Here is a 23,009-nt window from a genome sequence, read left to right on the forward strand (position 1 = left end):
CCGTTGTGGAGACATTGTTGATTAATATTGTGAAGAAAATGTTTGGGACACATTTTTTTTAGTGGGGGAGGGTGTTGCGACCCAGAAGTATTATTTTATAATTTCATAATTTCCTAGAATAGGGATATGCTTAGATTCTGTGGGGGAAATAATTGTAATTTCATTTTATAATTATTCTGAAATGATTCTGTTAATTCTATGATTTGTGTTACTGAAAGGTAAAAGTTCAGTTACGATGATGTCATCAGCCAGCGCAGTAGCCTAGTAGAGAGCTGAGCCAAGTAAAAAAAACGTGGGCTATGTTGCTGCAATTAGAACATTTTGTGTTGCTTCGTGTAAAGATATACTTCCAACAGAACTGGCAAAATAAAGTTGCTAAAGAGAAGACGGAGTCTGTCTTAAGAGCGCTATATTGCAATGTCTTATTTTTGCTATATTGCAATTGGATTGGGTAGTCCTGGACATGGGTTTCTATATTGCTATGAGATTCATTATTGTTTTATTATTTTTTATTATTATTTTGTTGTTTATATTTGTTGATGGTGTGGGGATGACCCTGGTAAACAGATGTAGGTAACTGAATATGTATAAGTTTATATTCCTCTACTCTCTGTGCAAAGTAAGTGTTTTATAATGTTGACAGGCTGTAGATCTGTAGATCATTGATAATGTTCACTAACAGAGAGGGTTCTTTAACTGTTTAAATATGTATCAGTGTGACTCGTTTTCTATGTGACCTGTCCCACCTCTTTGTATGACGTTCAGATGGGATGTTAGAATAATTGGACTCCACCCAGCCCCCAACAATGGCTATATATACCCTTACCCTGCATCTGTTTAGGTTTACACCTGACGAAGACCTGAGTGGTCGAAACGTTGTGTATCACCCACTATTAAACTGGGAGCTTTAGACACAGTGTGCGGATATCTTTTCTTTGGTTTTACCTAGACAGGCATAGAGGGGTGGGTACACTCTAAGTCCTTTTAGGCAAGTCCCCCCACTCGGCGGCCATCTTGGAACATACTGTGGGCAGTTATCAGGCAGCTATTTTTCATATTCAAGTGAATGGGGAGGCATACAGTAATGGGTAGAATATGTGTAGACAACAGAACTAACCACACTCATTTCTATGGAGGAATCTGAGTGCCCCCCACCCCAACCTACAGTACTGGGATGTCCAGTAGGGGCAGATAAGCATGAGGATAGGATCATTGGCATCGATTCCTCCTGGAACAGTAGTGTTGGTAGGTCGGTTGTAACCTTTACCAAACACATTTTTATGTCATGCTTTTGAGGTACTGTAGAGGCGGATAGCAGGCAACCATCCATAAAATATGGCAATACACAATTACTCCTACAAGCCCCCCACCCCAACCTACTGGGATGTCCAGTTGCAGCATGAGGATTGGATCATTGGCATAGATTCCTCAGCTCTGCTGGGCAAGTGTTATTGTGGGAGCGAGGCAACCCCTGATGAGGATTAGAAGAAGCCGTGAGGAGATGCAGACGGAGTGGAGGACCGGAGTCGAGGCATCTGCGAAATAACACCTCCTGTCAGCTCTACTCCTCTATTTTTCCACCATTTCTTATAAGTCTCTCTTCTTTCTGTCCTTTGCTTTTGCTCCCCTCCCCCTCTCTCTTACACACTTTCTCTTTCACACACACACATTTTCTCTATTCGTGAAATTATGTTTTGCCTTGTGAAGGCTCTGCTGCAAAAAAGTTGTACAGAATGACTGGAGGATTGATATGTCCCATTTACCAAGTAGAGAAAAGTATGTCTCTGTTACGGGCAGGCCAAGGCACAGCATCCAAACTAAGCTAAGCTTTGTGTCTAGGGTATATTATATTCTTCTTAGCCGAAGCCTCGGACCACCACGCAACGTTAACGCTATATATAAATAAAAAAATAAAAAAACGTTACCTTACACACTGGCCCTACGTTCGCAACAGAGTGGTTGCGAATGTGTGCGTGTCAGCTTCGGAAGAGCTCTTACCTGTGGCTCTCGCTGACCCGGTATAGCTCTCGGCGCACCTCACGAATAGCCCAAGCGCTATTTCAGTTGAAATGTTCAGTTTTGTGGTGTGGTGGTTTAAAATCCAAACAAACGGTAAATTGTTCAAGTTTGCCTGCCCACAGGCAAACTCTCTTCAAAGGGGAAACACAGGCCACGCTGCCTTTCTCAAAGGCCTGAACTAATTGAAAGCCCAGGCCCCAGGACGGGTGTTCCATTTAGCCTAATTAGCCACAGGTAATGACATCACCGAAGCCCCACCTGTAAGTCAGTGCTTGCCCCACCATGTGACCCTAACCTATGCTAACAGTCTCTCTCTCTCTCTCTCTGTGTCCATGTGTGACTGTTTTTACTCCTCAATTGTTCAGGACATACAGTAGTGATACCCTTATTGCACTGAAAGTTTTTTAATGTCCTGGAAAATAAATTAATCACAATAATTTACTTACATGTAACTTGGTACCAAATATGAAATAATACATTTTAAGAAAATGCCAATCGAAATACATGAATACACATCATGGCTCTGGACAGTCAACATGAAGGGAATATTTTGATCTCGTAGACCCCTCTCATGACAAAAAAAAAAAAAATCAATGAACAGTAAGAAATACATCCTGCTGCTTTGTGTTTTTTCCCCCCAATGTAGATCTCCTTAGGTCAATGGCGTATTCTGACCAGGCATCCTCTCTGCTTGGGAGCCAGACTTCCACAACAGTGGCCAAGCTGTAGCAGCCTCCCTCTATTACACTGAAGAGGTTTCAATGTTCCGTTTGAAAATCCCCTTAGCGTTTTTATGATTTCCAAAGAGGCAGGGTGCCAAGGTAGCTAGCTTAGCAGTGAGCCAGCCACCTAAAGAATGCTCAGTGAGTGCCAATCAGGAGCCTGAGGAGTGGAGAGTGACTGACAGGCCAGAGTGGTGGAGAAAATGTGGAAAAAACAGTGGCGACACGCCCAGAGACCATGGAAAAAGATGTCAGCGCTTTTCAAGCGAGTTATGGAGACAGTTTTGGAACTGAAAACTGCCAATCGCCAATGAGTTACTAGATTATGCCCTCCAGCATCAGAAATACACCTAGGGTTGCCAACTTCCTCAACCCCAAATGAGGGACACTCAACCCAAATTGTGGGACACTTTCAGCCCCCTTTTTCTGAAAAAGGGTCCTATGTTCTCCGAGCGGGGAACATCGGGATGACCCCCTCTTTCATGTGATGTGATATCACATGTCACTTTCTCCACTGGGTAAAATACTTAAATTAATTTGCGCTGTGAATGCTAAGCTTAATTTGACAGGCCATAAACTAAATAAAAATCGCTAGTCGGATGCAAAGCCGAATATCGAAAGAAAGGGGCACCAAGGCCACAGTGGCCTGTGAACCTCAGATTTTCAAAGGGGCAACGACGTGGCTGCCGCAAAATTCCCACCCTGCTTATAACACAGTTAAGGAATGACAAATGTTAACAAACTAACTGGCTAGATCACCTTAGAAAGCTAACATGCACATTAGCTAAAAAACGAACCTTATTCAAAACGAGAATTATACAAACACTAACACTACAGTTAAAGGTCTTTATTTAAACCAATAACAATAATCTATATTATATCTAGTATAACCTTTATGGAAATATGATAACCCTCTCTACTGAAGTATGAAACAGCAAGTGCTATTCACACAGTGAATGGTAGGGGAACGCTGCTGCTCGGAAATTTATACTATCCAAGCAGCAAATTAGAAAAGTGTGATTGGCAGATTCAATACCTGTCAAATAAAATTGACCAATTAGGTGGGACAGAAGAAATATTTGGGGGGGGGGGGGGCATTGCCCCTCCCAGCCCTATTCTAGATCCGGCCATGTGCAGAGATCTGTTAACTCTAGCTTCTTAAAAAAGTTGATCAAAAACACTTCCCACATTGTGGAAAAAGCACAGATAAATCTCAGCAGTGTCGGTTTTTACTTCATCCTCAAACGTTCTCCTCAGTGCCACCGGACAGAGTCCCCAAGGGACCTGAAATATGAGGTAAGAGCAGGTCAGGTTTCTAGGAGACGACTGACAGCTGGATGAGGAGAGAGCAATCGCGTGCAAAAAAGGAACGCATTCCTCTCTTCGAGAAGCTGACACTGAGAAGTGGCTGTATATTTTCCAAACAAGGCTCTCTATGTCCACTGACAGCTGATCGCTGGCGTGCTTGCAGGCATGAGGAGCGATGTGGACCGGACAATTCGCTTTCAGAATGCCATCGTTTGTGCTGCTGAGTAATTTGTAAACAGGGTGATGTTTTCCATATTGACATTCTCATTATCGGCTGAATATGCAGTGATGTTTCTAATATCCAGCTCATAATTTTCCAGGCAGGTCATTAGAGCTTGGTATATGCCATTTGCCGTTTCATCGCTGTCTTCATAAAAGTCAAGCAGCTTGGATTGCACGCCATCGGACAGAGAAATACCTCACGCATACTGGAAACATTTTTTCTATTTCCCTTATTTGAGGCATCGCTGGCAAATGAAAAATAGACGGGCTCACCTTCGGCTGGAGAAAGGTAAGCCAACATTTTCCCCACAGTACTTGGTCCTAAGACGTTCATGGTGATCATCTCAATGTAGTGGGTAGGGTGGTTGAGACAGGAAGCGCAGCTTGAAGGCCGTCCCACTGACGCTGATTATTTGGATCAGGTGGTACCAGTAGCGCTTCCTTTTAAATGTGGAGTGAGATGCTGACAGGAGAACAATAATGCGGTGTGCGTTGAGTGAGCTTTGTGGAATAAGCTGTGCAAACAGGAGAACGTGAGTCTTTTCAGAAGGTTACGTCTATTGGTCTCTAACACTAAACTTGTTTCCATCGAGTAGCACTTAACACGGTTCATTGTTTGTTTGTAGCTCGGCCTGGTGTCTGTGCGTATGGTGACCAGTAAATGGTACACGCAGTTTCAAGTCTACTTTGCTCGCATAATAGCGAGTAGTGAATCCACACTGGTTTGCAGCAACGTAAGTTTACTTGCTCCCCTTTTCCTTCAGACGTAACAAGTAGTATTTTTAGCTCTGACCGTTTCCTGTCTTGATATTGTCTATGGGCAGAAGCAACGCTGATGCTGGCGAGAGTGTGCACAGCTATTAGTCATCCACACTGGTATAACTTTATTGGTTCGTCTAATTCATCTTGGCTGGTCTTAAAAACGTAAGTTCATTCAACTCCTTTTACGTAGCTAGTCTTTCAATCGGAGATTTAGTCCTGATTTAATTGTTACTACATTTAGTAATAGGAAGTAGTGCCGCAGTTTAAAAAGCGTAACCAGCTGACTGCAGCCATTTGAATAAGATATTGGCCTTCGTACAATTGACTTTGGCGTTTATGCTACGATGCTACCAAACGTAGCATTACAAACCATTTATGCTTTTTATTACAGGAGGATTGCCTTCGTCTGTCCAAGCCACTGTTTTTCCTGGAATTAACTATTTTATTTCAATTAATGTATGTATGTGCCTCGGGGACCTACCACATCTGTTGAATGTTTACTGGGAACTTAGGTGGGCCTAGGGGGAAGCCTGCTGGTGGTAACCTGTTATCTTAAATGTTTTGTTTGTTTCTTTGTCTGCCAGTCATTGTAATACGTGTTCGGCCTGGGAATGGTGCAATATTTCTTATGGGGACAGTGCTTCGTTTGCAGTGCTCACTAGTGTGAAGTGTGAACCGCCGTGTCTGTGTGTACGGCCCATTTGATGTGAAGTGCCTCTTTCAGATTGGAGTGTTTTTAGATTGTGTATGTGAAGTATTTATTAATGTATTTGACTTTATACACTGTAACTCATCTGGAAGACCTATTCATTCGTTGTTATTTATTGTAGAATTTCATCCACTGTTGCCTATGTGGAACATTTGCTTGTCCTAATTGCCGATCAGTGTATTTATAGTGTCTGTCTAGTGTCTAATAAATGTGTATTTTTTGATTACATCAGTTCCATTCTTCTTCCTTCATTGGACATAACCTGCCTAGATAGTTTGAGGGAGAGCTCTGTTTGGTGGCCTAGCTTAGCTATACAAATTGTGAGCTTGAGCACCCCCTGGGGGTCACATCAGTATTGGTCCTTCCCAAGTGAATCTTCTTGCCAATTAAGGAGTCTTGAAATAAAGTTCCATTTAACTTCACAGTGCAGTCAGTGCTGTTATAGCTAAGACCGTGGTTGATTGTATGGTATACATAGGCTACCTCACTTGCAGCAATTTTGTCGATTTCAGCCATAGATGTGGCGAACAATATACCAATGTTGCTAGATCCTTTCGCATGCACAGCCTTTTTGTCCAACTTTTCATGGCGACTTAAATCATTCTCGCTAATTGATAGTTCTCGGCGGCATACTGTGCAAAACGCTTTTCTTGGGTCATTGGCAACTGCTTTACCCCAATGGCTTTTTGGCTTCTCACTCTTTTTTATAGCTACACAGCCTTTTTTTCTTTGCAGCTTCACTGCTCATTTTCACAAACTGACAACAACGCTAACAGTGGCCAGTCCATACACCGTCACCACTCACCAACCTTGTCCATAGCAGGGTCATTCCACGTCAATTCAACCAGGGCCCACTCACTTAGGTCTCAAAAAATTCTGAAAAAAATACCAGGTGTACCTATGTTACCCAGGACACACACTGTAAAATTACTTTTATGTAAGATTAATACTTTCCAAGATACAGCCAGTTTTGCGGGGAGAGGGGGGTGTCGATTTTGTTCGGCCTTGTCAGGGTAGGCGGATAGGACCCAAGCGCAAGACTCCTCCAGGCATAATTTAGAAAACCACACTTTAATGACTGACAAACTAACAGACAGGGTAAACAGAGAGACAATACGACCAGGAACAGAAACAGGAGGGTAGAAATACACAGACCAATTAACAGAACGACAAGAGGACTGGACGAGACCAACGAGACAATAACGGGAAACAGGTGTGGAAGCAGAAACGGAGGGAAAAACTAACAAGACGGGAAGCACAGACCAAATAAGGAGATGGGGCGGAGACAGACAGGTGACAGGCAGGTAACACAAAGCACAGGGGAACCAGGCAAACACAGGACACTACACAAAGTGGCCACCACGGTGGCACAAAGTCACTCCATCCAGGCAGGATCCTGACAGGCCTCTTTTTTTTGTCAAAGTTCACAAGCCCATAGCGCAAGAACTAAACCATGTAAGAGGCTCAAATGTTGCATGCTGGTACATAATAGGAATAGTATGTAGCGAAATAGTCACATTTGGTCTGGATGATCCTGCATGGTCATAGCTGTCCCTCAAAATTGATCCAAATTGAATTGTAGTTTTTGGCTGGGCTCTGTTTAGGCCTTCAGAAGACATATTTGTACTCAACATAGGCTCTTGATTTATGTACCTTATTGAGATAAGTAGAAACTAGAAACACTTTCACAAAAAGCAATGAACTAGAAGCAATGAAGCAATGAGCTAGAGCCAGCCACCACAAAGCTTAACCAGTCTGCTAACTCTAGCCTGCTAGTGCTAAGTCTCTGTAATGGATCCGTTTTTTTAGGTTCAACAACTTTTCTATTACTATCTTTTTTTCTGATATGGTTGTAATTGCTTATTTGCTGATTCTTGTGGGTACAGGGCCTCACATCCACAACCAAATGAGCTTATTCACCACTCCCATACACATCAAGTGCATGAAATCAAGCATAAATTGAGAGACCGCACTGTACCTGTTTATTTCAGTGAGAACACTTTTACCATCCACATGATGATACCATCAGGTCAGACCTGCCAGACACCTGCCACCGGAAAAGTAAGGCACCTATCATCACACACCACAATACAGTAGACCAACCATCACCAAGATGTCCTGAACCAGCTGATAGACATCAGCAATTTGTGTTACACTGCAATGCATCTCTGGAAGAATTGGGTGTGGTACTTTAACAGTCGAAAGATGAGGGTGATAGTTTATGGTTTGCATACCCTTAGTCCATCAGAGAAGAACTACCATCTCGATTCTGAGAAGTTGTAATTTTTGGCACTGAAGTGGGCTCTGTGCGATCGTTTCCGTGACTACTTGTTCAATGCCCTCTCATCTGTGATGTATTCGGACAACAAACCCTTGACATATGTGCTCACCTCTGTCAAGCTCAACGCCACCGGACACAGATGGGTGGCAGAATTAGCTGATTTCAATTTCACAATCCGATATCTCCCTGGGAAAAACAACGCTGATGCGGAAGGACTGTCTCAGAGGAAGTATGCCAGGAGGTCATTAGTGTGTCAATTGAAGTATGGCGGTGGAGAGAGAGCCCATGCCAAGGGGCAGAAGTGGTGCGAATCAATGCCCTACACCTGGTAAAGGATGGTGGCAACAGCAACCCGTCAACCATTAATGCCCACACAGATCCGTAAACCACAGGAGGAAGACAGGGTCCTGAGGTACAAGCGGGAAAACCAACGCCCAAAGAGAGAAGCAAGACTGAACATCCAGGCTGTTGAAACAATGGCTGAAATCTTAATTGATGAGGATGGTGTAAGGCCCGTCTTTTGCCCAAACCTTATGCATTTCTCAAGAATGCCTTTTGCAGTCAATTTACATGTGTGGATGCCTGTGTTTGATCTGTATTGTCTTAGCTGGCCATGGGCAAAGATCCCCAACACCCGCTCATGCATAAAGTGACCATTTGCTCCTTGTTCTGGTCCCTCTACTGAGAGATAACTCAGTCCTGGGCCTACTTGATGTCTTCTGGTGAGATAGGCCAACCTCATTATCATACAGTATTGCTCTGTAAATATGTGTTGTGAATAATACATTCATGTTTGGTCTTGAATTAATACTTGTAATGTGGGCAACAGTCTGATTATGGTTTTGATACAATTGAATGTATCTGTGCATAGTTGTAGATTAAGAATTAAACTGCAGCATAAAGTTATGATATCCACCTGGGCCACACCCATCCACCTCAGACAACAAAGGCTCTGATGAGTCGGGGGTGGCCCAAGTGAATGATAAAAGTGGAGGCTCTGGTCCTCCAGGGTTCTTCTGCTTCTGCCTTCTGGTCTTCTGCCTTCTTGTCTTCTGTCTTCTCTCCGATCTTGGGGTTCTCTTCTTCTGTCTTCTGCCTTCTTTCCCATCTTGGGGCTTCTTTTCCCATCTTATCTTCTTTTCCACCTTGGACCTCTTCTCTGGGTCTCTCTCTCTTCCTCTCTCTCTCTGTCTCCCTTTGTCTTTCTCTCTCTCTCTCTCTCTTTCTCTCTCCCCCTTTCTCCATCTCTGGGTTTGTATTGTTTTATCTGGTGTATCTGTTATCTTTAACTTGTCAAGGTTACCTCTGTGAATTGGTTAAGTTTCCTTTGTTACCTTTTGTTACCTTTTGTCAGACACCAAACAGGACGAGGACCACAAAAGCGTCACGTTCAAAAGTTTATTTAAGGGTTGGGGGTTAAGGGGGTTCCGGGGGGGGTACAGGAGTTCCAAGAGTCTGCGTGTGTGTGTTCCCCCAGTAGCCGAACAGCGATGGCAGGAGCTGGATGATCCGGGAAGTCCTGGGGGAAGCACACACACAACAGCAATTGAAACGAAGCAGCAGTACAGTCAAGGACTAGGCGGTATTCGTAGAAGAGGGACGGAAGGCAGGTCAAGATTACCGGGGCTGGAGAACACAGAAGTAGTCGAGCGGGTCTGGGATCACAGGCAAAGAGTCAGAGGCGTTTTCCAAAACAGGCAGGTAACTGGTGCTGGTTGCAGACGATCTGACAAGTGTGGACTGAAAAGCAAGGCTTTATATACAGGACATGATGAGTGGTGAATGCAGTGCAGCTGGTAGGTTAACGAGGGTGAGGCAGAGCAGAGCAGGAACAGGTGGAGGTCATCAGACTTCAATCAGCACGTGTTACCAGGCAGAGAGAGAGCTCATGACACCTTTTGCTACTTTGTTACAGTAGACTATGTGAGTTTACTTGTACATTCAACTGAAGTGATATGGGTTACATTTACCTTTAAGACTTAATGCCTATTAAATTGTTCATTTGCCTACCAATAGTATATCTTCAATTATCGTAGTGTGCCATGCCATTCTCCTCCATAGCTGATAAACTAGTTACTTGGTAATTGATTGGTGATACAAATTATTAATCAAATGGAGTCAGATTAACGAGTATATAATAATATCATTGCCATTTAACTCTTCACCCTATTTGTCCACACAAGCTCCTTCAAGTGAGGATATAGCTCGACGTCTCTATGTTTCCGAGGCTATATATATCATTTATGAGCGTCTGCTTACAATGGAATACTACGGCGAAAGACCTCCAGGAGCACAACCCCATCTTATCCAGGTAGCCAATCACAATTAAGCAATGGATAACAGGATGGACCCCGAGAGCCAGATTTAAACTTGCTGAGGACAAAGAACAATCTCTTTAAACCATTCCAAGCCGATGGATTCTGCATCTATGAAACCTGCAACCACAATAAGACGTCAACAGATAGAAGTGACGAGAATTTCTCTGACTTGTTGATTGTCCTCTCAATAAAGTGAGTTCTCCCAATGGACAGAAGCATCCAAACCATGCTTATCAGATTGTAGATTTTCTGGCATTCCCACTGGAAATAGCCCCAGTCTAAGTTTAAATGAAACACCATGCATTCCTCAGGATGTGGAAATGTTCAGCCCAGAGAGCTCCATATGCAAAGAGTCTCTGGAGGGAGCTCAAGTAGAAACATGTAATGCTTCCTGTCTAACAACAGGGCTAAAGAATTCAGACAATCCAGACACAAGGGCCAACAAGCAAATAGATGAGCAATGTAATGTCACTGTGAAAAGCGATGCTCACAAGATTAAACGGCATTGCATTTTCAGTTTTGAACACGGTAACGGAACTGTGATTAGTGTCCAAGGAGTCCTGCATCATCATGAAGAAGGTGTGAGGACACATAATATGTGTATGTCCAAGCAGCTTACGTCTCACAGCAAGTCAGAGGTGATCAGCTGATTAAGCACAAGCATGCGTTAATCATCTGCCGTGCCATGCTCTAGGAAGAGGTTGCAGATATCATCATACTGGCAGTGTCCACGGGCATGGGAAGAAGGTGGTGTTGGAGAAGGTGAAGATCAATTCTGAGGCAAGAGAGCTCCTGGGACGAGTGGTTGAGAGTCTGGAATTAAAACATGAAGTCGGAGTGGATATGAAGGCCTCTCCGTCATTTATGCTGAGAGTGCAGATGTGAGCTGCGGGCAGGCCAGAGTTTCCAAATGGCACAAACTGAAGAATAAGTGTACAATCCGTGTCCCACCTGATGATGACTCTTTGAATCTTCATATGGAAAGGACAAACTACCTTACATATTGCCAGCTCCATTACAACCTGCAAGAGCATCCTTCTTCCATTGGTACAGGGCCGGTGGAAGGCAATCCTGCGCCATGGGCGAAATAAGAATATGTCGCCCCCCTGTTCATAGACTGTGTGCCACTTTCGACTGTGTGCTACCTTTGCAGAACCCCCTGGCTGCAACTTGCAGATCGGGGCTGGTATTAATGTTGGGGAGCTCAATGTTGCTACTTTCCAGCGCTACTGGACCACAAGGAAAAATAAAAAAAAAATGTTGCGTGACAAATTGCGATTGTGAGGCCTCACAGAAGAAATGGTAGCAATATGCCATCTGTTAGGTGTGCATACGTGACATTAGGAACACACTTCGAGTGTCGTTGTCTCATATTACCCTCGATAGGACCATCTTATTGCAGGAAAACGAGCTCATTGCTCCCCTGATTCGGTGACATGGTGAGATTCAGATTTTACCTTATTACATTGTCATCCCTCTGCTACATTTCCACTGCTAGCAACCTGACGATTCAGGTTGAAGATCAGTAGGCTACCCATATGCGGGAGAAAAAGTTTTTCCAACCTGTGCACTTTTCTTCCGCAGCACTATGCTTTGAATGTCTCATTCATAAGTATAAGTATATATACCAGGGGTGTGATTGGCAAAGGTTAAAAAAAAAGGAAAATATACGTAGCACGGAGTGACCCCCCCCCGATGGTATATTTGGGGCAAATACTAGGGGGGTCTGGGGGCATGCTCCCCCGGAAGAAAATTTTGAAAAATAACCCTTTAAATGATAACTGCCATAAATGACCCAACTATAAGGCCTCAGCAAAGGGATGCACTTGATGGCTTGATGTTTGATATGTTGGCCTTGCTGGAGGATTCTGAACAGCTGAGAGTCCCTGATGGAGGTGTTCTCCAGTGGTGCACCTGTTCAAACTGCAGGGAAATGAACACTGACCTTGAAAGACCCTGCTGCAGGCAAACGCCAGACACCTACGTCAGTAACATGGCCCATATGCGCCTGTATATACTGGACGAAGGGGTGTTGCGGTTGGCTCGGGCAGCCTGGAACGACATATTTGCTATTGAAGATAACCAGGAGCCAAGGGTAGAGCAAAGGCAAAATAGACACTCAGCCTATCGCCAGTTTGTGCTCTGGCAGCATGGTCACCTTGGGGTGGGCAACAGAGTCGTCATCCTGAGCTGCTTTTCCAGACCCAAGGGCACAGTATATAGGTTCCAGGGATCGCCGGCTCATGTAGACAATAATAACAATAGTTAGAATGTTCCTGTAAATAGTTTGTTCTATTTATCCTTTTCACTTGTTTGAAAATAAATACAGACATTTTTGCAAAACAGGACAAACTTGTATTTTCACACCTTTAGCGGTATTTACACACACATGCATGGTACGCGCGCACACACATCATTGACTTTGGGGAACACCTTCACCACGAGTCACATGTGCCCTAACTAGCTCTGCTGTTGGGGGTGGCTGTACTGGAGCCAGAAGACCTAAGTGCCTGGGATCAACTGGCCTGAGGGTCTGTTTCCTAGGAAGACCACCTCCACTTTGCAGCCTCTTTGCAATGATGACCCTCTGCAGGTCTGGAATGTAGGAGTAATCCTTTTTCACCTTCAATGTGTAGACACTCCAGAATTTGGACCGCTTGTTGTAGTATCGTCTGTAACTAGAAATAATGTACCAATTGTAGACCAGTCTTGATTTACAACTGCCAGAAAATACACTACAAGATTCCAAAAGGGAATAGCTCAACAGATGCTAAAAACGTACATCTTGTGCCCATCTCTGTTTCTTCAAGGGAGCCAGTGATTATGACAGTTGTAGTCTATTGCTGCAAGTAGAGTCCGCATGTGATACACTGCTGCGTTGTAGGAGTACCGCTTCCCTGCATACATGAGTATGTGATTTTGGAAGTTTTCCAGATCTGATGTAGTCCTGCAGTGTGGGAGAACAAACACTTCAGTGTTATTTTGCTTTGATAGTAACTAACATGCTACTAAACATACTGATCTGCAAAAAACAGCTTTTTTTATCTAGTTATTGAAATAGGCTATAGTAGCACCACTCAGGATAACTTTCTTGTAAGACACTGGTATTAGTGTAAACAAAAGGTAATGTACATACCTGAAGTTGATGAACTTCTTCAACCAACGCTTATCCAGGACGATGGCTACTAATGCTTGGTGAGCTGCTGAACCTGTAATCAGACATCATCATATTGTGAGAAGGACAAAAGTCCATTCAAAGCAATTTACAAATCTCTCCACTCCTAAATTAGAATTGCCTTGTTCTATCCATGTTTTTTCCTGGGTACCATCGCCCAGTGGTTCATGCTCACACGATCCAGTAGCCCAGGTGTGCTGGTTGCGAACGTGGTGTATAAGAGCATGCCACTTCAGCTGCAGAAATAGAAACGTGATTTCTCTCACCTTCTAGCCTGACATTGTCATACTCAAACTCTAGTCAGAATGTGAGTCTGATACTGCTCCATTGGGATGTAATTATGGTGTGTTTCAACCGATACAGGGGGGGAATGCCTCTGCACTCAATTGGATAGACCTAACCCATCAGAGCAACAAAATAGCTTACCGTGAGATGTAAGAAGAACACACAAACCATCCTTCTTCTCCACAAATGCCTTAATATTGTTTTCTGGTCTTTTGTAAAAGTTATTGTGCCGTCAATATCTCCTACAGGTACAACACTCGTTAGCGAAATCTAAGAGATACATAGCAGGGTAGGCTATTAGGAAAAACTGATATTTCCCCTCCGTTTTTTAAAAATAATTCCATTTAACACCGATATGCTACAGACATGTTATAAACAGCTGGGGAAGGCTATTGCAAATCCCTCGAACAGATGGTCAATCAGAGATTTCAACTGAACGAGGGAACAACATGTCACAATGCAACACGCTGTTTTCCCTTGATGAAAGTGAAACCATGAGTTTTCCCACATCTCAACTTTGGCCAAAGTTGTCAGAAATAGCCTAAACGTTTTCAGTGATAAAACCTCATTGAAATAATATGCAGTTTTCCATATGGGGTATAAGAAGCCATTGATATCCTTCTAGTCATAGCATTTTTGTTGCAAACAAAATCAACCTAAGCATGCTCAGATGACGTGATAGGTGAGGCGCTGTTGCTCAACTGTCTATCATCGTAAAGCCCGATTTGATTGGTCCGAACAGCTCTGGTTCGAGCAAAGTTGCTCCACAACGGAGCAATGCCAGACTGAACTTCCCGACCTCAAATGTTGTGGGCGGGACTAAGTTCGGCTGGCACCCAGGCTACTTGCCTTCTGTACACACAGCAAAACAACGGTTTTGTTTACAGCATCGATTCACTTCCCAAAAACATAGCCTACGTTAAATTCCTCTACCGAAGATGCTTGCTGATAATATTACAAATCTTCCTCCTTTCATACTTTCTACATGTTTAGTAGACTAAAAATTTTCGATGAAACATTTGCGATTTGCATGTCATCGATTGCAATGCTCAAATCAGTACGAGAATGCTGACGATAGCATGCTAACCATTGAAAACTAGCATGTTAGTGTTTACTATCTACCAGATCGATAATTCGCTCCACTACTAGCATTACTTGATTCATGAAGATACTTGATTCATGAAGACCCTAAAGTTCCGTAGTGCCAGTAAAAGCGATACAGACCCTGTCAGGCTATGGCACACGTGTCATTCAACCTATTGTAAGTCGATGTACCATCACAAGGGTCTTGGAAGTATATTATGAAGGTTGAAAAACTCTATGGAGTTGCTTTAATTCATTTTGTCAGTTGAAGGTATGAACATAGTATTAACGGAGCCGCCGACAGTGGATGTATTCACTCTCCAAACAGAGGCAGCCTAAGTGTCAAAGCAAAGTGTTATGCATTCTTCTAAATGTTGCCAGAATTTTGAAAAGAATTGGCTATAATATGTTACCCTGATTCTTCCAGGACAGGGACGATGAGGAGACTGTCGGCTTGTGAGTCCAGGGTGACTATGGAGGTGATTTTTCTTAACAAGTCTCATACCTATAATATGAATTTGCAGAATACAAAATGCCTATTTGTGTCACTGACATAGCTGTTGGTTGTGTAAGGGATAATGGACGACAGGACACTCAACTAGGTGGATAATGTACATCGAAGGTGGTGCCACCTTTGCACTTTAAAGAGACCAATGGGAGTGAGGTTTACCAACGTTCCATTAGCACAGCTAAGCTAGCTGGCATCTGTTACACGAACGCGAGGACAAAAAAAGTCAGTTACCGCGGGGAAAATTGATAAGGCTTTAGAAACCGTGACAGGCTAGTTACTTGACCGCTTTTGTGCTAGTGGACTTAAACTGTGCCAGAGACGTGAACCACGGCTGGGCATTCGTTCCAAGGCGTGGATGACTACAGGATTTCCGACTTCTATGGCAGCACTGGATTCGTACGACAGGAAAGGCTGGTAGTGAGTGGAATATTTTGCACGCCATACTGCTACTGTGATTCTCCCGATTTATTCCTGTGAACTCCAATGAAAGCGCGCCAACTTTAGTTATACTGGCCAGTAGGACATTTGCTTGGTTGATTTTCTTGTTCTCTGTTTGAACTGTTTGCAGATAAACTATTATCTGTGGTGATTCACAATTAAGAACTGGGTGTGAATAAATGCATCTTTGGTTTTGTACGTCAATTCTATAACAGTGTCTGAGTTGGTTAGTAAAACGATTAAGAGTGTATTATTGTTTAATATGATAAGTTACATTTTGATGTGCATCCCACCATTGTAGTTTCACAACCCCTAGACAAAGTAGAATTATGAGCCAGACTATAGGTGGGAGGGCTACATACGTTTTGACTGTTAAAGCAACACCAAAGAACTTTTCCTGTCGCACACACGCTATTTGTTTATCCAGCAACAGCTTTGCAAATAACGATGTCCATATACAAGGTAGAATAAATTGCATGATTTTATGAAAGTACAATGTATTGCGACATCATGCAAGTCAAATTTGTAGTTTCTTATGTCTCATTCCATCGAACTACAGATCCGCTACCCGATCTGGCTTCACCTGCAGCAAGTTTACTTTTCACCAACTCCCATCTTCTTCTCCAGGCTACACGTAGCGGTGTGTAGCCTGTATCTCTCATAAAGAATATCCTCAGAAAATGTTAAGGGATCGGATCTATCCCGAAATACCCTCCGTCTCTGGAGAGACTCTTGTACAGTGTGTGTACCGAGGTCTACGGGGATAACTACAAAAGCTGACGCCATTGTCAGAGGAGGGGCTAAAAAGCTGCGCTTAGTAGTCAGAGGTTACTACTACTACTAGAACTAGTCAGAGGTTATTATGGCCCGTCCAGTTTCACTTTACATTACATTACATTACGATACACTGACTCACATTATATATTGTATTGATGTAGCCTATTTAAAACAATAACATTCTTCTCAGTGTTTCCTCTTCATTTAGCGGTGCCACTGCTTAATAATTAGGGGAGACACAAAATATTGTCCGGAAGCATAGTAAGCTGAATGTCATCCGCTGGCTGCTAAAAATTGCAGTTTAACAATAAACAGCAATACTAATCCGAGGTACATGTCTTCCATAAATATATTGTTTTTATAGACGTGTCATGCACTATCAAGAGCTTCCATGTGCTACGCATGTTTGTCAACATCGCAAAAACCACAATTTTCGTACAACTTGGTGGAAAGGTGTAGCCTAGCACAGACTAAGGAAAACCCATTCATTTCTGAAGCTGATCGTATTGAAAGTATTTCCCATATCGTAGTCTATTAGGTCGCTCGCAAGAACGGCAAAAATGAAACTGGAGAGTGAATGTCTCCGCGAAGACACCGCTGTTACATTAGATGCACACTCAATTAGCCCATTTCACAAGATGGAGCCGCTGTGTAAATCAACTTCCTGTGGAAGAGCACTGTCCCATAGACAGCAAAAGAAAAGTCCACAGGAAAGACAGAAACAGGAAGACGTTTTACCCTGCCAATTAAGGTATCATTAACATCAATGAGGCCGGACACCTGGACACTGTGAAATTGGTCTATTGCAAATTGATGTAAAAAAGCAACAACTGGTAGTAACGAAGGTAAATTGTGGAAACTAATTTTAAGTAAAAAGTGTGACATCTAACCCCGCTCTCCCCTACTGGAATCGCGGCGTGCTCCCGTCAACTAGATCGTGTAGAAGTGTAAGGTGCCAATCGTAGTGGTTTTAAGTCAGTCAGAGTCAGTCCTTTTCTAGTTTTGCCGTTACGACAATATCTAACATGTTTGATATTATCGCAAGTCTTTCTAGTCATGGCTCATGCAAATAGTGACGTGAACTATAAAAACCAATAGTGACCTCTCTCCAACACCAAACAGGAAGGGGCAAAGTAGGCGACAGCTGTAGCCTATATGATTATTTGTTATTCTTAATATTTGTAATTTCTTATACATATTTAGTCGGCTTTTCCACGTGACAGAACAACTCTATATCGGTAGGGATGTCACGCATGAAACAATGCTGCAGAAACACAAAAATACGACTTTGAGTTTAGTAGGCTATCATTTCAGTTCCTGTTAATCTATTGCACGATGGGTAATAATTTAAAGGAATCTAGTTGCAGTCTTATAAATAGTGACCCTGCAAGATCCCAAGTCATTGCAAAATCATAGTCTGTGACAACTAGTCTCTACTACTTGTCTTTAGATGTGAAAGGGTCTGAGACGGTAGTCTTTCAAAAATATTTTCCAAATCTTTGCAAATCTTTCCAAAGTCTGTCAGTGTAAGGAGGGCTTTACAAGAAAAAGGTGTCTTTGAACATTACTGGAAGAGGAAAGGCACCAGAGTGTTTTACAGTAGCTGAGGAGTTGGCCATTGCAAATAATAGTGGAAGGTCGAGAATGGAGGGGGTTGAGGGAGGCATTCAGTCGGATCCTGGTGCTGTGGAAATGTGCAGGGTAATATGATATTCAAGTTTTATGTTAATATGGTGATTTATGTGTTGCGTCATGTGGTGTTGTGTACAGTTGAGGGGGATCATGTGGAGATCCTCCAGCCACCACAGCCCAGCACATCCAGTGATCCTCAGGCCCAGGTAATTGTAAGAAAGAATCAAATTGGATTAACTGTGAATTAATTATGTAGGTGCAGCCTCACAAATGTAATGTATTTTTCAGGAGGAGGACGAGAGGATGTGAGGACACACTGACTGCCCATTCTGACACTCACATCCAGGTTGAAACATTTTGTCACTGCTATACTGTACAGTCAATAATCTAAGAGGATGACCTATTTCACTTATGACTTTCCAGTCTACATGACTTTTTACATGACCAGTTTTACGTCTGTGTGTACTGAGTGAGTTGTATCAATGATAGGTTATCAACCGTCTCTGCTTGTATTCTTTTGCAGAAAGAGTTGCTACAGCCTCCGTCCCCTCCTGAGGCAACCTCCTCTCGGCCATCACAGACTCAAAGGGTACATTTGCTTTGTCTTTGGTTCCGCATGCTCAAATGTTTTATGCATAAGACATTTTCTTTTTGGGGGTTCTGTAGGCTGGGACGGACAATGTGCGCTGCCTGTACAGGCGTATGCTTGAATTTGACTGAAAAAACACAACTGCAAATTAAAGAAGAAACTAAAGCTTGAAATTGAGAAGCTAGAGGATGAAAAGAAGGTATTACTAGTAGATCCACATTTACCAGCCCATCAATGTGTGTCATCATTAATCATTAATTGTTTTTCTTTCTGTAATTTTTAGGGAAGGGAGAACTTAAATAAATGATCATGAGTGTGTTTATTGGTTGTGTGGGTTTTTATTTTTTATTTTAATGAATTAAAATAATAAAATACAATTATAATATATAATATTAAAATAAAAATTGGTCAGTGATTGCTTCTCTCACTGCACGCCCTGTGGGAGGGTCATGGGGTCAACAATGTCTGGGGGCAAAGGAATGTCATTTGGCACCGTTTCTTTTCTAATTGTGGCTATATATTGTGTAGCACCACACATGCAGCTACAACCTGACAGGCCCTCTCTGGCTTTACACAAAGGCCTTTCAGACATGCAAAACGTGCCTTTAAAATCCCAAAGGTCATTTCAATTCTAGCCCTTGTGATGCTGTGGGCAGAATTGAAACTTCTTTGCGGCCTTGCTTGTGGGTCAGCATATGGTGTTAGATGTTAGAGGCATGAGTATCCACGGTCCCCCAGCAGCAAGCGATGCCGATTGCCTTACCTTCTTCAAATCTTGCAGATAGCGTGGACTCCCTAAAAATGCGGGAATCGTGGACTGAGCTTGGCCACCTTGCTTCCAAGCTTGTCACCATGTACTGGTGATCACATGTCATCTAAGAATTTAAAGTTAGTTGGTAATTTTGGTAACATTCCTGCAGAAGTTAGGAACATGACTAAAAATGAAGCAAACTGTTTCGCCTGAAAATGATCAACAGGACCAACCCATGTGGAGGACGAAAAAGAATGAAAAACAAAATGGAGAAGGAATGTGAAATATACAAATAATTGTTTAAAATGTTCAATGCAAACCAAAACTTTAGCCTATGTGGGTCCAATAGGTGAAGAGAAGGTGAACAAAGAAGGACATGATGGCCTATAATCACATATCAAATACACCTAATACCTGCACGTTGATGCTGGCTGAAAATCTATATCTTTCATAGAGAATATCGTCCGGGTATGTCAGCGGATTCTGTCGGTCTCTAAAAACCCTCGCCCTGCGAAGAGAGCCCCTCACGATTTGCGCTCCAATGTCGTATGGATCATCCAGGTACGCCGGCATTGTCTTGGGAGAAATTGTTAATGGAGGGGTGGTACTTATAAAGGGTGTGGTTAAACGGAAACCTCGGGTTAACCAAGAACATAACCTGCTCGAAGCAGGTTTGAGATGCAGCGTAAATTGCCATGGGAGCATACCTTGGTTAAAACCTATCCACCTTTCGTAGTACGAGCTAATCGGGAAGTTACGCCACACGTGATCAAGTTACTCTCAAAGTTACCCAGATTAGCCAGTAACCCCGCTTCGTAGTACAGGCCCCTGGTCCGAGATTGGTTCACCCCTTTCTAAACCCAATTGATGAATTCTTTTTAGCATGGCGGTGCGGATTCGGCACACAAGGCGATATTTTCCCTGTTTCCTACAGGCATGAAAACTCCTCACCTTTCGGCGAAATTCGCCGTTTTGAATCCAAAATAGGGGACTTGCGTGGTTCGCGCAGATCCGATGAAAAAATATGGGGGGGGGGGGGGGGGGGGGGTGTTGGGTATGGGGTTACAACTGAGTTTACAAATCACGCGCAGACGCGAACGCATCGAGGCGTTGTAAGACTAGAGCCCAATTAAAAACTTGTCTGATCCAGCAACGATTATGTGAATGCAGCCCCTATTAATTGTTAATTTTTGCCGCGGATGCAACGCGAACAGAATTGCTTGCGCTGGAATAGCTTCCCTGTCTGTGTGACTACAGATATGCGTCTGAAATGTCAGCTGGAATGTGAGCCCGGCGAGGAGAGATATGCTTATTGATGTCACAGGTGGGCTAGTTGAAACTTTCAACTTCTGTCAGAAAAAGATGTTGAAATTGGTGTAGCAACGTAGCATAGGCTGTTGTTAAAGTTAGTGATATTGGACAGAAATATAGACATAACGAGTTCATTTGATGAAGAATACGTGCAGTTTGAGCCATCTAGATCGACAAAAGGTGAAGCAAATAGGCATACTTTATCAGTATAGCAAAGGCTAATGTGAATAACTAAATAGTTGAATTAAATGCTCCTAAACTGGGATGGTGCGTTTTGTCGAGTTCAAAGACAAAAGCAGTGTTTTACATGGTAATGCTGTCTTTTAAGAAACGTTCACTGACCTGATCACTAGGCCTAGTCTGTGTCTACAGGGTTTAACATGTAGGCTAATGTAAACACTGTTCACACAACTTTATTGGTTGGTTAAAAACACTAGCACAATGCCACACAATCTGTAAGTAGCCTTGGCTGCAGGTTAAAACATTTCAAGCCAATTTTACAAATGAAAGCCTAGTCTACCCTACCTAAGTTACCTAAGTTTATTTATTACCTGATTTGAATATTATACAAACATTCAGACTTATCTTATTATGACCGCCGCGCAGCGAAGCGGCGGTCATATAGGTTTAGTCAGATTTTTTTTTTTTTTTTCTTTTTTTCTTTTTCGCATGCCCAAATTTCCGTCAATGAGTCCCGGGACACTGAAAGACCGGGGTACACGAAACTTGGTGGGCATGTAACCCCACATGGATAGCATGGAACCATCGTTTTTCGTTTTGATCTGTAGCCCCCCCGCTGGACTGGACCCCCCGAAAGGAGGGTAGGGCAGACACAGTTTTCTGTGAATATCTCGAAAACCGTAGGGTTTAGGAGGACCATTCTTTTTTTGTATGTTGATCTCAAGGGGCCATGTCAACCCATTCCATAACCACTCATTTCATGTATAGCGCCACCTAGTTAAACACAAAAAAGTAAAAATGAGGTGTTGTAATTGAAGGTATCTGTGACCTAACATAGTCAAAACTGCACGAAATTGGAAGTGTAGGATCATTATGACACCCTCTGTATGCACGTCAAGTTTCGTGGAATTCCGTTCATGGGGGGCCACACAATAAATTAATTTATGTTACTATACACCAACTGGCCTGTAGGTGGCCGGAGACAGTTTTCTGTGAATATCTCGAGAACTGTAGGGCCTAGGAGGTCCACCTTTTGTATGTATGTTGGTCTTAAGGGGGCATGTCAACCCATCCCATTACCACTTATTTCATGTATAGCGCCACCTAGTTAAAAATGAAAAAGCAAAAAATTAGGTGTTTTCATCTCAATATCTCTGGCTGACAAGGTCAAAACTGCACGAAATTAAAAGTGTAGGATCATTATGACACCCTCTGAATGCATGCCAAGTTTTGTGTACTTTCGTTCATGGGGGGCCTTACAATAAAATAATTTATGTGTACATTTAGTGACGTACACCAACAAGGATTCCCGGGACACTGAAAGACCGGGGTACACAAAACTTGGTGGGCATGTACCCCCACATGGATAGCATGGAACCGTCATTTTTCGTTTTCATCTGCAGCCCCCCCGCTGGACTGGACCCCCCGAAAGGAGGGTAGGGCAGACACAGTTCTCTGTGAATCTTTTATGGTATGTTGGTCTCAAGGGCCCACATCAACCTGGCTCATTATCACTCATTATCACTCATTTGTTATTTGTTATTTGTAAGGATAGGACGATGTTCACATGAAGTGTAATTCCCATTTCTTCTTGAAGCCGAAATAAATCTGAGGATGTTTATCGGACATGCTTGGTTTTTACCGCAGGTACGTTAATCTTGTAATATCAATAAGGACCTAGGTAATGTTACCGTTAGCGTTGGTTGAGTGATGGAGGCATTTGATTTATTGCATTTGTAGAAAACTATACATGCGGTTATACCAAGCAAATGTATAGCAGCACTGTTTGTATCTTTCGACTGTCATTTATTGCACGTGCTACAAAATCATTCTGTGCAATGGAAGATTTACCAACGTTACACCGGTCTGATACAGTTTTACCTATACATGTGTGAGACTGAGACGCCTGTTTATTTTGTTTTAAGTGCGTGCAGGG

General features: G+C 42.9%; 1 long non-coding RNA gene and 1 pseudogene across 2 annotated transcripts; one reads left to right on the forward strand and one right to left on the reverse strand.

Moving 5' to 3' along the window:
- The first annotated feature begins 4,726 nt into the window (after positions 1-4,726).
- Positions 4,727-5,480, forward strand: LOC121720732. 2 transcript variants are annotated; one of them, XR_006034616.1, is made up of 3 exons: positions 4,727-4,804; positions 4,898-5,005; positions 5,096-5,459. It is a non-coding gene; the product is annotated as an uncharacterized LOC121720732 (long non-coding RNA). The 2 variants fall into 2 exon arrangements; XR_006034615.1 differs by having other exon boundaries at positions 4,768-5,005; positions 5,096-5,195; positions 5,425-5,480.
- Positions 5,481-16,427: 10,947 nt separating this feature from the next.
- LOC121721031 lies at positions 16,428-19,706 on the reverse strand (annotated as a pseudogene).
- Positions 19,707-23,009: the final 3,303 nt, after the last annotated feature.

Source organism: Alosa sapidissima, chromosome 10 (genome assembly GCF_018492685.1).
Source record: "Alosa sapidissima isolate fAloSap1 chromosome 10, fAloSap1.pri, whole genome shotgun sequence".
In the NCBI taxonomy this organism is placed as follows: domain Eukaryota; kingdom Metazoa; phylum Chordata; class Actinopteri; order Clupeiformes; family Clupeidae; genus Alosa; species Alosa sapidissima.